Raw genomic sequence first — 14781 nt, 5'->3', positions numbered from 1 at the left:
TAAATACTGTAGCTGCCTGCCTGTGGTATTAATAGGATCAGGACAACAGCAATTGTCTTCAGGTAGCTTTAGGTGCACACTGTGCAGAGGACGCAGTACACTAACTGTAAATACTGCAGCTGCCTGCCTGTGGTACTAATAGGATCAGAAGAACACCACCAATTGTCTTCAGGTAGCTTTAGGTGCACACTTTGCAGAGGACGCACTACACTAACTGTAAATACTGCAGCTGCCTGCGATACTAATAGGATCAGAAGAACACCACCAATTTTCTTCAGGTAGCTTTAGGTGCACACTGTGCAGAGGATGCACTACACTAACTGTAAATACTGCAGTTAATAGGACTAATAGAACATCAGCAATTTTCTTCAGGTAGCTGTAAATACTGTAAAAACACCTGCCTGCCTGTCAGTAAGAAGAGAATAACAGGAACGGATCTAGCTAAACTGAATACAGTGTATATATATATATATATATATATATATATATATATATATACACAACACCTAGGATGCATATATATACACAATACACTGTAAGTGCAGCTGACTCGCCTGCCTACTCTATCTAACTTAAATCAAATGATGGCACTGTCTATCTCTCTGCTGCCTCCGCAACACACTACACAAGGCCGCCATGAAGGCGGCCTTATATAGTGTGGGGCGTGTACTAAAGCCCTTGAGCCATAATTGGCCAAAGCCACCCTGGCTTTGGCCAATTACGGCTCTCTGTACAGACGGAGCTGTGATTGGCCAAGCATGCGGGTCATAGTGCATGCTTGGCCAATCATCAGTCAGCAATGCACTGTGATGCAGCAGTGAATTATGGGCCGTGACACCCCACTCAAATTTGGCGCGAACGGCCCATAACCTTCGAAATTCGGCGAACGGTCGAACATGCGATGTTTGAGTCGAACATGGGTAAGTAAGCTCATCCCTACTGGGAAGTTTTGAGGCTGTTGGGATTCACATCTGTCCTCTCTTGATATATACAAAGAAGATTGCTTGACTTACTTTCTGGCTCTTCATTGGGACTCATAGTTTATTAATATACACTCATATGCTTGCATAATTTTCCACAGTAGTTTTTTCACTTTTTATGATTGTGTTACACATATTTGTGGATTTTTATAGCTCTGCACTGTTGTTTATTATAGCATTGGAACTGCTGGAGCCTTATGCCCTGTACACACGGTCGGACTTTCCGACAGAAAATGTGCGATCGAAGCTTGTTGTCGGAAATTACGACCGTGTGTGGGCTCCATCGGACATTTTCCATCGGATTTTCTGACACACAAAGTTTGAGAGCAGGCTATAAAATTTTCCGAGAACAAAATCCGATCGCGTCAATTTCGACCGTGTGTGGACAATTCCGATGCACAAAGTGCCACGCATGCTCAGAAGAAATTCTGAGATGGAACTGCTCGGTCTGGTAAAATTAGCGTTTGGAATGGATACAGCACTTTCATCAGGCTGCAATGTTTTAAATTGTTCAATGCAGCGCTCTCTCTTCTTCTTTATAATGCTAGAAGAATGAAGTAGTTTTGCTGCTCATATTCACACAGACTTCTCACAAACTTCTTTCTTTATTATTTATCGTGATTTCATCAATATATTTAGATTTGTCACTAGGGATGAGCCGAACACCCCCCTGTTCGATTCGCACCAGAACATGCGAACAGGAAAAAAGTTTGTTCGAACACGCGAACACCGTTAAAGTCTATGGGACACGAACATGAATAATCAAAAGTGCTAATTTTAAAGGCTTATATGCAAGTTATTGTCATAAAAAGTGTTTGGGGACCTGGGTCCTGCCCCAGGGGACATGGATCAATGCAAAAAAAGTTTTAAAAACGGACGTTTTTTCAGGAGCAGTGATTTTAATAATGCTTAATAATGCTAATAAAGTCAAACAATAAAAGTGTAATATTCCTTTAAATTTCGTAGCTGGGGGGTGTCTATAGTATGCCTGTAAATGTTTCCCGTGTTTAGAACAGTCTGACAGCAAAATGACATTTCGAAGGAAAAAACCCATTTAAATCTACTCGCGGCTATTGCATTGCCGACAATACACATAGAAGTTCATTGATAAAAACGGCATGGGAATTCCCCACAGGGGAACCCCAAACCAAAATGAAAAAAAAAAAAATGACGTGGGAGTCCCCCTAAATTCCATACCAGGCCCTTCAGGTCTGGTATGGATTTTAAGGGGAACCCTGTGCCAAAAAAAAAAAAAAAAACGGAGTGGGGTCCCCCCAAAAATCCATACCAGACCCTTATCCGAGCACGCAACCTGGCAGGCCGCAGGAAAAGAGGGGGGAGGAGAGTGTGGCCCCCCTCCTGAACCGTACCAGGCCACATGCCCTCAACATTGGGAGGGTGCTTTGGGGTAGCCCCCCAAAACACCTTGTCCCCATGTTGATGAGGACAAGGGCCTCATCCCCACAACCCTGGCCGGTGGTTGTGGGGGTCTGCGGACGGGGGGCTTATCGGAATCTGGAAGCCCCCTTTAACAAGGGGACCCCCAGATCCTGGCCCCCCCCCTGTGTGAAATGGTAAGGGGGTACTTACCCCTACCATTTCACTAAAAAACTGTCAAAAATGTTAAAAATGACAAGAGACAGTTTTTGACAATTCCTTTATTTAAATGCTTCTTCTTTCTTCTATCTTCCTTCATCTTCTTCTTCCGGTTCTTCTCCCATAGACTTTTAAAGGGTGTTCCGCGGCATTCGAATTTGCCGCGAACACCCCAAATTGTTCGCTGTTCGGTGAACTTGCGAACAGCCAATGTTCGAGTCGAACATGAGTTCGACTCGAACTCGAAGCTCATCCCTATTTGTCACATCTGACCAAAAAGATATTTTTATTTTTTTGTTTTGTATTGTTTTCAAGCCTGATTTTTTTTTGGTTTGTATTGTTTTCAAGCCTGATCTTGTTGTTAATTATTTTTATTTTTTGATTTTACATCCTGAATATTTTTGTGTTTGTTTTGTGTGTCAAGTTACCACAACACCATTATTATCTTGTGTTATTTAATCTCAAAGAGATTGCTTGGGGTTGGTGTCTCTTGTTAATTTCACATTGTAGTTTACAAATGTACCTGCCTCCTCACAAACAAACTGTCCTTTTTGAAGGGAAACACACATAGGCGAGTCTAATTGAAACAAAAAATCCTTTATTAAGGGCTCAGAACCAAACAAAGAAGGAGGCAACGCTGGAGAAACAGCAGAACTTGGCAAAGCCTTTGGCCCCCAGGGCACACACCAATTATTATACAGCAAAATTGGTGGCCCGAGGAGTCCTTATCTAAGGAAGTGCAGTCTGGTCAGAGATCATGAAAGCAGCAGATGACATCTGTGTCCCCAGGCTGTGGTCATACAAGAGACTGCATCTTTTGCCAGACTGGACTGAACCCAGGGTCATCACTCTCTGGTCTTCCTTCCACGCTGTGTCCGTGGTGGTGGAGTTGTGGCAGGAGGAGGAGGATGATCCAACTCACACATGTGGGTTTTGTGTGTGATTTCACCCCTCACCCCCTTAGTTAGTGTTTTGTAAAGAAGGTCCTCACACAGCTGACGTTGACCCTCCTGCATGACCTGCAGTTTTGTGGCAGCCATGCAGGCAAAGGCCTCTTCAGGAGTGGGGGTGGCTCTGAGGGATGCAGAAGCCTCCTCAATCAGCCTGAGTGCTGAATCCTGCACAAGACTCCCCTTCCTGGGTCTTTTGGTTGGAAGGCAGAGGGGAAGAACCTGTGATTCTGTCAGGCTCCTACTGGGCCCGGCCTTCTCCTGGCTGCCACTTAACCCCTCCTCCTCCTGGCTGCCACTAACCCCCACCTCCTCGTGGCTGCCACATTCCACAGCCTCCTCCTGTGTGGCACATTCCAGAGCCTCGTCCTGGCTGAGGTCTTCCTGTGTATGAAAAAGGGACATGGTTTTATTTTTTTCTTCATCAATCAGACACAATTTTCACCTCATGATTGTTGCAAATTGAATGTTAACAAATATAACAGATTATCATTCTGAGCCCAGCATTTTTCATTCTTGTCCCAATTATTTTTGCACACTACTGTCTATTGATATGTAAAACACTTTATTAAATCAGCAATTAGTGATCAATAATAACATCTAGTAAACATCATTTATTTATTGACCAGAAATCTGTAGAAGAATGCTATACCTGGCTCCAGCTGGGTTCCTCCACTTTTTCCTGGCTAGAAGTCCCAGGTTGGACATCGAAAGCCTCAGCTGGGGTGGAAGGAAGAATGGAAGGAAGAGTGGAAGGAAGGGTTAAGAGGGATTCCCTGACTTCAGTCTGGTCTGACAGAAATCGCAGTCTCTCATAGTACCACAGTCTGGGGACATAAATGTCATCTGCTGCAGCTCCTGCTCTCTGGGAATCCATGACCTTCTTGTGCTCCCTGAGATAAGTGCTCCTCAGGCCACCAATTTTGGCTTTTAAATAGGGGATAATTGCCGTGGGGACCACCAGCTTCACCAACTCCAGCAGTTTCTCCAGAGCTGCCTGCCTCTTTTGTTTATTGTTGTATTGGGGGTGTTTGACCTGCCACAGACAGGGAAGCTCCCTGTATTTGTCTATGAACAGGGGGAGGAAGTTGTGGTCATTGAAGCCATCCATTTTATCTGCAAGACACAACACAAGACAAACCCTAATGTCATGCGAAACTCTCCTAATCTTGTTACAATATAGGCCTCAATCTAGAAGCAGTATAGGCCCAAGTTTAGATCTTACCTTCGTTATCACGATCGGCACCTCCGATACTCCTTCCTCCGCTCACAGATCGTACGTACTACGCACGCGTGTTATGCTTCATATGCACTGCGCATGCATGAAACTCCGCCCGCCACTGACGTTCTTTCTAGTCTATTCCCCGCCCCTTCTCATTCGGCGCAGTGGGGGAAGAGCACATGGCGGAGACACAGCAGATGCGTGTTAATTACAGCAACGAGGAGGAGGAGGAGGAAAGCCCGGAGCCTGAAACGTCCCGATCCCGGAAGAGACGATTTAAGGCCTCAAATATGTCCTTTGGGGAGATGTTGGAGATGGTCGACATACTGAAAAGGACCGACCACAATGGGAAGTATGGACCTTACCCCAACCCCAATGTCAGAAAGGCCAAGATCATGGCAAAAGTAGTCAAAAGTCTGCAGAAGAATTTCGGGGTACGATGATCGAAAGATCAGCTCAGGAAGCGGTGGTCGGACCTCAAATTAAGGGAGCACGAGCAGTACAGAAGGATCAGGAGAGTGCTGCAAAAAAGTAAGTAGTTGTGCTGTGTTCCTATTCTTTATTTTTTTACGTTCGTGCTGCTGCATGTGCTTTTCTTTACTGTTGTACAGTTTAAAATGGCAACTTTCATGTTCATGGGCACATTGTTCATTCGGCATATAAAACACCATTGTTTTGGCAATATGCATTTGAATACATTTTTTATGGCCTACTTCTATTAATATAATTTGGTTGTGTAGATGGGTTTGTAACTAGAATGAAATGCAAACTAGATTTTGTGTAAGGAGAGGACACACTATAGTGCTCCAGTGGATACTATAGGGGTGACTCCATCTGTGAAGCTTGCACAAAACAGGAAAGTATTCAAGCTTGACAAAGGAAAAACATATTTCTTCATCTTGGAACTCTGGCAAAATAGACAATTGCACCCCACTTCCAAACAATGTTTCATATTCCTATTTCTGCCATCAAATATCTGTGTGCTAAGTATACCTATTTTTTTTTACATAGGGGATAAAAGACTCGGAGGACACCCCTCATCCGAGGAGACCACAGACCCCCCACCTCAGGAAGAAGTGGAGATCCCACAAAGCCAACATGAGGAGGAGGAGGGAGGAGACTTGGTGGAACTAGTCACCACATCAGGTGAGTGTCTGCGACCACAGGCTCAGGTAAGAGATGGATACCGGCATATTTATAATACATGGTGTGTTTTTGTTTCTATCTTTTTAGGTGATCGTGATGTTGTGGATCCAGGTCATTTCACCTCTGAAAGTGCACAGATCCTGATTGGGGAGATCATGGGGTATAATAGGGACTTGGAAAACATCCAGAAAAACATCAATAATGTTAAAAAAACATCATTGATGTTTTAGGGAGAGTTTAAAACACCTCCAAATCCCTTCCCTTTTTTGTGCTTTTTGGGATCTAAAAATTTCTCACATTTTTTGACATATTCGAGAAAAGCCAAATTTTGAAGATGCACACAGTGTGTCAACATGTGCTATCTGCCATCACGGGAGATCAATGTATGCGTTTTGGGGGTGCAACCCCTTCCTCAATAATAAAGTAGCTGGGAGGAAGGGGTTGCACCCCCAAAACATGTCCCTTGATCCCCCGTGATGGCAGGTAACACATGTTGACATTCGTCAATTTGTGTGCATCTTCAAAATGTGGCTTTTCCAGGGGTGACTTCACCCCATCTGAACGCAATATCAAACACAGTTTATAAATACTCATGTCTGATATTGCCTTCAATTTATTTAAAAGTTGAACTTTGTAAGTTCCAGATTTGTGTCTTACTTGTTGGTTTTAAACATTGTATATTAAAAGATGTATATCAGCGCATGTATGCAAAAGCCAGAAAGCAGCTGAACACCAGGGTCAAACGATCAAATCCCTCAAGACAGATAAATAAAATGGGTGCAGCGCTAAACAAAATCAAAATCAAAAGAAAAATCCAGGAATAAAAAGATATAAATAAGATAAAAGTCCGGGGGCGTGGCCTAACTCCGGACCTGAATGGACGCTTAATCCACTCTCTCCTGCACATAGGGGCAACTAAACTTCTGCACAGGAGACAATAAATCACTCCCAGACATGGGAAAGGGAGACCGGATCCCTTCAACAGCCCGAGAACCCCTGGAACAAAGCCAGATGTCTCAAGGCAGCATCCCAGCAATGTTCCGGACATCGCAGGGAGAAGGCCTCAAAGCCGCGGCCTCGCCTAAACCACCCGGACCGCTCGGCGGCTCCGGCCTTGCGACGGACGGCGCGATCGGCGCTCAAGGCCACACTCCTCAGCCTCCAACCCAGCACCCGTCTCCCCATCCCTGCAACCCATCAGCCTCACAAACCCTTTGCTTGGCAGACCTACAAGCAGTGGCTTTGGACATTAAAGCCACGCTGTCTGCAGCCATCACGGATCTAAAGACGGAGATGCAGGGCATTGCAGCAAGGATGGGATCGGTGGAGCAGGCCTCATCACGCCATGCAGAGGCAATAAGACAGGTACAAAAATCTTCTGATATACATCTAAACCATATTATTGAGATTCATCGCCACTTAGAAGACCTCGATAACAGAGGAAGAAGGCATAACATAAGAATTAGAGGGGTACCAGAAGCAGCAGACCAAAACCCTGTAGAACACACTGCCACGACCATATTCAATGATTTATTAGACAGACCTCCAGATTCCCCTATTGACTTTGAAAGGATTCACAGAGCCCTCAGACCGAGAGGAAGAGACACAGATCCCCCCAGGGACATAATATGTTGCTTGGTAAACTTCCCCCTGAAAGAAGCCATCTTAAAAAAGGCGAGAGAAAAAAATAGAGTGATGTTTAATGGAACTGAGATAAAATTATATCAAGATTTATCAAACATCACACTACAACAACGCAGGGCTCTGCGTCCGATACTTGACCAACTGCGTACCAGAGGTATACCATACAGGTGGAAGTTTCCATTCTGTCTATCAGCCACCTGGAGAGGGCACACAGCACTGCTACGCACGCCCGAAGACTTACAATCCTTCTGTGAAACACTCAACATCCCGCCAACTGAAGTGCCAGATTGGTATAATACATTTATGCTAAATGAAACATGGATCGAAGTAACAAACAACTATACTCCTAGAGCTCAAAGAAATAGAGATAGACGTCGCAGATCACCATCATCTCATCAAAACAGAAGAGGAAATAACCAAGGAAGTCCAGGACTCTCCCCTCCTAGACGCAGAGACCGCATGGATAGACAAGACCAAATGGACACCTGAATTGCATTCATCCACAAGAACCACAGAAATCATCCTACGCACGATTATCTTCAATCGAATTCCAGCTATCAAGTCAGCCATTGGACCTTCAGTTGGAACAACCTCAGACCACCCAACAAGAACTTATTCAACCACAGAGATTAGAATTTTTGCTTAAAAGCTAAACGATCGTTTGCTTTCACCCCCCCCTCCCCATATTTTGCATCTTTTTCCTTTTTCTCCCCCCCTTATTTGTCTTTCTATTTTTCTTTTTTCTTGCTCTCTTCTCTCTCTTCTCTTCCCCCCCCCCCCTTTTCTGTTCCCCAATCTATTCTCTTATTTAGCAGCGGGGTCGTACAAGATCAGAAGCACATCAATACACCCAAGCCAAAGACAATATGTACAGATATCCTGATCATAACTATCAACACAAGGGTATGATAGATATGTTTGAACTAAAAAATGTATGTTTGTAAGTAAGATATCTAAAGAATATTTACATCTTTACCCTGTAGTATATTAAGGTATGGCTTTACCCTTTACTTCATTTACTACGAACCATTAGCCATTCTTGATCTTTCACGATCGATATTATCTTCAGTGAATCTATTAATCTTTTCCAAAAATACGTTACATATAAAATACACCAAATAAGCAATACAAGATGGGGCGGGTTCGGGGATGGGGGTGGGGGTGGGGGGGGGGTGGGGGGGGGGGTGGGGGTGAGGGGAGGTGGGTGGGCGGGGGGAGAGGAGGGGGAGGGAGAGGGGTGAATTTCAGAGAGAAATGTATATATATTCTTCTAAATATAATAGAATTGTTAACACACCTGCTCTTATAAATACCAAAAGTCGCAAAAGTTACTGTGGTATTGAATATCATTGACTTTATTAGATCTAAAATGGCTGATTAACGTTTTGATTTTCGTAAAAAGGGTTGAACTTAAATCAACCAAGGTTATGATAACTACAGAAGATGTTTATATTCAACATAAGGAATAAGCATGTTGGTGGATCATTCAAGACATACTTTAAACGAGTCCACATAAGGACACTTTCCTACACAAAAATACAATATTTTTTCCAATTTTTGCTAAATATGAGGAAATTAACACTGTTAAACAACACTCCTAACAACAGTCGAACTTTCTGGTAAAATAGGATCTGGTTATTTTTGAGAAAAAAAAAAAAGGAAAAAAAAAAGAGCAACATTTAATATGAGTCATGTCGACCACCATAATGCCTTATACCTACAATCCCTATCTAAGGGAAAAATTTTTCTTTCCTTTGAAAAAAGAGTTCTGTTTTTCTTTTCCAAGTTTGTTTGATACAGTTAAAGATTTATAGAATATGTAAACACTATGGTACTAATTAATTTACACGAAAATTTTCCATAGAACATACAGATCCCCTTAAATACAAGACGCTCTTAATTCCTATGACAAGGTCTCCCCCCAGTGGCTATCGAATATAATTATCTGGGGTATTATATCCTATATACACCCAGTAAACACATAAAAACCCAAAGCTCAAAAAGATCCTATAAAAAAACAGGGTCCATTACTACCACGTTTCTGTACACAATCATTAGAATGCTCCCAAATCCCTATCCACACACAAATTGCATATAATATTTCATATTCTCCCATGCTCAAAACGTCCTACATTCATCCTGTAAGATCTGATCTCTACAATTAAGTAGTTGCCCCGAAGTGCTAAGAATTTTAGTAAATTAAATAAAGGAAAAAAAAAAGAGAACACAAAGTGTCGAATTAAAACCCATCTGATCCTACTTAGACATTGCCCCCACACAAGGAGTGAAATAACTTTCGCTCTTTGAACTTACCGGCTCTTCTTAACAGGGTAGATTAGTTGATCTAAATCTACCTCCGGTACACTCTACCTTCCTATTCTTGAGGTAGGAAAACTTCTTCCCCCACCCACATTCCCCCTTCCCCCCCCTTTTTTTTTTTTCTTTTTTCTTTTTTCCTCTCCTACTTCCCTAACCCCCCTTAGCCCCAGAGAACGTATATCTGACCTAAAACAAGACACACAATTAAAGTAAACCTTTTTATACCCCTGAGCCCAAACACCCTAACTTTCAGATTCAGAAATACACTAAAAATGCCTATTCCTAAACACCAAACTGTCTCAACGACACTTAAGCTAATTTCAGTAAATGCCAATGGACTTAACATCCCTGAAAAACGAACCAAATTCCTCAATGAATTTCATAAACTCAAAGCTAATATCATTTGCATACAAGAAACTCACTTTAAAACTAATAAAGCTCCCAAATTACAAGATAAAAGATTTCCAACTGCATATCATGCCACCAATCCTGAGGGGAAATCCAAAGGAGTCTCAATTTTGATTTCCAAACAAACTCCCCTTCAGATCCATGACACAATGCTTGACCCAGGGGGAAGATACATATTCATTAAAGGGAAGCTGGGACCTCATCCCATCACAATTGCCAACATATACACCCCTAACTCAAAACAGGTAACCTTCTTTCGTAAAATAAAGGACCTTTTAACAAACTTCGCGGCAGGTATGATTATCTTAGGGGGAGATTTTAATATTCCATTAAATCCGCTCATAGACACCTCGAGTGGTACATCTAGCCTTCCTTTTAAAGCACTGAAACAAATTAAAATCCAACTACAGGAGCTAATGTTACATGACACCTGGAGAATCCTTAACCCTCAAACCAAAGACTTCACCTACTTCTCCACAATTCATCAAAAATACTCTAGGATTGATTACTTTCTGATCTCACAACCTGACCTTGACTTACTGACAGACTCTACAATTGAAACCATGACGTTATCCGACCATCACCCGATCACCATAACATTAACTTTCCCAGAAAAATCTACCATAACTAAAACGTGGAGACTAAACACCACGGTATTGAAAGACCCTTTAGACGTAATACACTTTAATGACAAACTAAACGAATACTTTTCACTAAATGAAAATGACGAGACATCTTTGATCACTCAGTGGGAAGCACACAAGTGTGTTATGAGAGGTGAGTTCATAAATAAGTTAGCTAAACTAAAGAAGGAAAAACAATCAAAAATAAGATCGTTATTAGAACAAATTCATAGATTAGAACTAACCCATAAAAGAACTGTGGCACTCTCTACATTTGAAGACTTAACTAAAGCAAGAACTCTACTCTCAGAAGAGTTGAGCATGAAAACTAAAAGACAATATATCTTGAGACATAAAATATATTACGAGCAAGGCAATAAAAGTGGAAGGTTGCTCGCAAAAGCAGTCCAAAACAAGAAAGTTGCTTCAACAATTCATCAAATAAGAGACAAGCAAGGCGCACCACACTCTTCGAATGAGGAGATTGCCAAACAGTTCGAGCTCTATTACCAATCCTTATACAACATCCCATCTAATCCCAAATGCCCACAAAACTCAAACAAGAGAACAAAACTTATTCAAGAGTTCCTAGAAAAATACTGCCCACCTCAAATATCGAAAAATTCAGCACAAGAACTAGAAATGCCCATAACTTGTCTAGAATTTGAGAAAGCCTTAAAAGATATGAAAATTGGAAAAGCACCAGGCCCAGACGGATTACCCCTTCAATACTACAAAACATTTACCAACATACTAAAACCAAGATTTTTAAAAGCCTTTCAGTCACTCTACTCCGAACAATATCCCCCCAAACAACTTTTGGAAGCACATATTTCGGTAATACCAAAAGAAGGCAAAGATACAACTCAGGTTACTAACTATAGGCCAATTTCCCTAATTAACGTCGATATTAAGATATACGCCAAAATATTAGCAAATAGACTCCTACCCCTACTCTCTTCCCTCATTTCCTTGGACCAAGTAGGCTTTATCCCAGGAAGAGAAGGGCGAGACAACACAACCAAAGCAATAAACATTAATCATTGGCTAACAACCCAAAAGAAACAGGGTTTCTTCCTCTCCCTTGATGCTGAGAAGGCGTTTGACAGAGTGGCCTGGGATTTCATTGACGCTACATTAAAACATATAGGAATTCTACCTTTAATGAGGTCCTATGTCAAAGTACTATACTCAAATCCATCAGCAAGAGTTAGAGTAAATGGCCACCTGTCAAACGCCTTCAATCTCCGCAACGGCACAAGACAGGGTTGCCCCCTTTCACCACTATTGTTCGTCCTCACATTAGAACCACTATTAAATAAAATTAGATCCAATCCAGACATCAAGGGTATTGATATCCACAAACGCACGTACAAAGTTGCAGCATTCGCCGACGATATGCTTCTATTCCTTTCAGAACCCCATATATCCCTACCAAATGTCATTCAAGACCTAGAATATTTCCAATTACTCTCAAATTTAAAAATCAACCACTCAAAATCTAGTGCCTTAAATATCACACTACCCCCAAAATCAGTAGAATTATGTAAAAAAAACTTTCCCTTCTCGTGGGCCAATCAAAGTATAACATATCTTGGAACTGAAATCCCTACAAATTTAAATGACCTCTACAAACTCAATTACCTACCCATCCTAAAAGAGACACAGGACGATTTAAAAAGATGGAATTCTCTAAATGTTTCTTGGTTTGGCAGAGCTTCTCTAATCAAGATGACAATTCTGCCTAGATTTCTGTATGTGATGCAAACGATCCCCATCAAACTCCCATCCTCATTCTTTAAATCTTTCCGTAAAGCATGCTCTACCTTTATCTGGAGGAGCAAACCTCCCAGAATAAAATTTTCCAGACTAAACCTACCTAAAAATAAAGGGGGGATAGCTCTGCCGGACTTACAGAAATACCACCAAGCTGCCCTTCTGACAAGAATAGTAGACTGGAACATCCACGACAAAGTTAAAGACTGGGTTAATTTAGAACAATCTCTTTTCTCCCACCAATTGAAATCCTTCCCATGGATCTGTCCGAAGCACCACCCAAAAAACACTAAATCCCACCCACTTATCGGTTCCACACTTGAAACATTTAACAATACTTATAAAAAAAACAACCCACTCCCTTGGATGAGTCCTCTAACACCATTAAAGAATAATCCAGACTTTCTCCCAGGTACGGAAAAAAATTTTCTATCTAAGTCATGGCCACACAAAGAAATTCTTGTCAAACACTTCTTCAAAAATAGTAAACTATTATCAAGAGACGAAATAAACAAAGATAGCGAACCTCCCCAGATCTCTCAATGGAACTACATACAAATTAGACATTACTTGACTAGCAATGAGAAAACCCAACACTGGACTAGACCTCTTACGACTCTAGAAGACCTTTGCACCAAAACAACCCCACAGAGACATATCATATCTATTCTATATAACTCGCTCTTTGTGAGTAATTCTAAATTCTCCAGCTCGTCATGCCAAGCCTGGGAACAAGATCTTAACCTAACTCTGTCAAAAGAAAATTGGGAAAGAATTTGTATATACGCACATAAAGGTTCTCTTAATGTTGCTACTCAAGAGTGTGGCTTTAAAATCATCACTAGATGGTATAGAACCCCCACCCTATTGCACAAATTCTTTCCCCAGACCTCGAACAGATGTTGGAGATGCAAACAGGAGGAAGGCTCGATGATACACATCTGGTGGACCTGCCCACTAATCAAAAAATTTTGGAAAATGGTTCACGAAACCGTCACTTCAATCACCTCAGAAAACTTAAGTTTCAACCCAGCACAATACTTATTACACTACAATACTATTCCCAAAAAACAATACCTAAAATCTCTAACCATGTTTATAGTAAACGCTGCAAGACACTGTATCCCATGCCACTGGCGCTCTAACTCTATACCGTCAAAAAAAGAATGGTTCCGCAGAATAAACAATATAGAAAAAATAGAAGAACTCATAAGCATATCTCAGGAGAAAATAACTTATTTTGTTTCAACATGGTACAAATGGATAGAATTCAAAAATTCTCAGACATACAAAGCACTCAACATTTAATAGGATTCATAAGAAGGTTTAAGAAAACATAACGAAAATAACAGGTCATTTAAACAATCCCCTACCCCCCCCCCACCTTTTTTTTTTTTTTTTTCTCTTTCTTTTTCCCTTCAAGCCACAATCTGGGTCAGTTATTACCCATAACTCCAATTCAAGATTCCCATGATGTTACTTGAAAATATATTTAGCATAAATAAAAATGTTCATTTTTGTAACTTTCTACAACCATATTGTATGTATATACCGTCCTTTACTGTACTTCAACCAATTGTCATATGTACCACTTTTATGCAAATGTACTATTACAATGCTTTCATGTAATTTCATGTTCAATCAATAAAAACCTTTATGAAACAAAAAAAAAAAGATAAAAGTCCTTCTAAATATATAGAGCACAAATAATGTCCAAATGAATCCACCAAGCAAACGTGATTTTCACAGCAATGTTATGTGACTGATAGAAGTGCCCTTCACCATATACCGAATGGCCTCTCACCTGATGATCAGGACCCTTGAATAAAGGGTCATAAAAGCATTCCCATAGGGATCATAAAAATGAAGGTTCAGTCCAGTGGCAGGAGACTCTTCCAGATAACCACGTAGCGGGGGATCAGCATAATTCATACAAATAGAAAGGGACAAACATAGTGCTCTCCGTATGCCATACTTTATTATAAAGGTAAAAGAAAGACACTTACATAACAGGCACTTCACAAGTGCCAGGACGATAACAATGCAAAAAACCAGCAGAGTGTGTACAAGCGATGGAGCATGCGCGGTAGCCGCGGATGACGTCACGACGTCACGTT

Source organism: Aquarana catesbeiana, linkage group LG07, assembly GCF_042186555.1.
Source record: "Aquarana catesbeiana isolate 2022-GZ linkage group LG07, ASM4218655v1, whole genome shotgun sequence".
Classification (NCBI taxonomy): Eukaryota; Metazoa; Chordata; class Amphibia; order Anura; family Ranidae; genus Aquarana; species Aquarana catesbeiana.
This window is presented reverse-complemented; position numbering follows the sequence as displayed.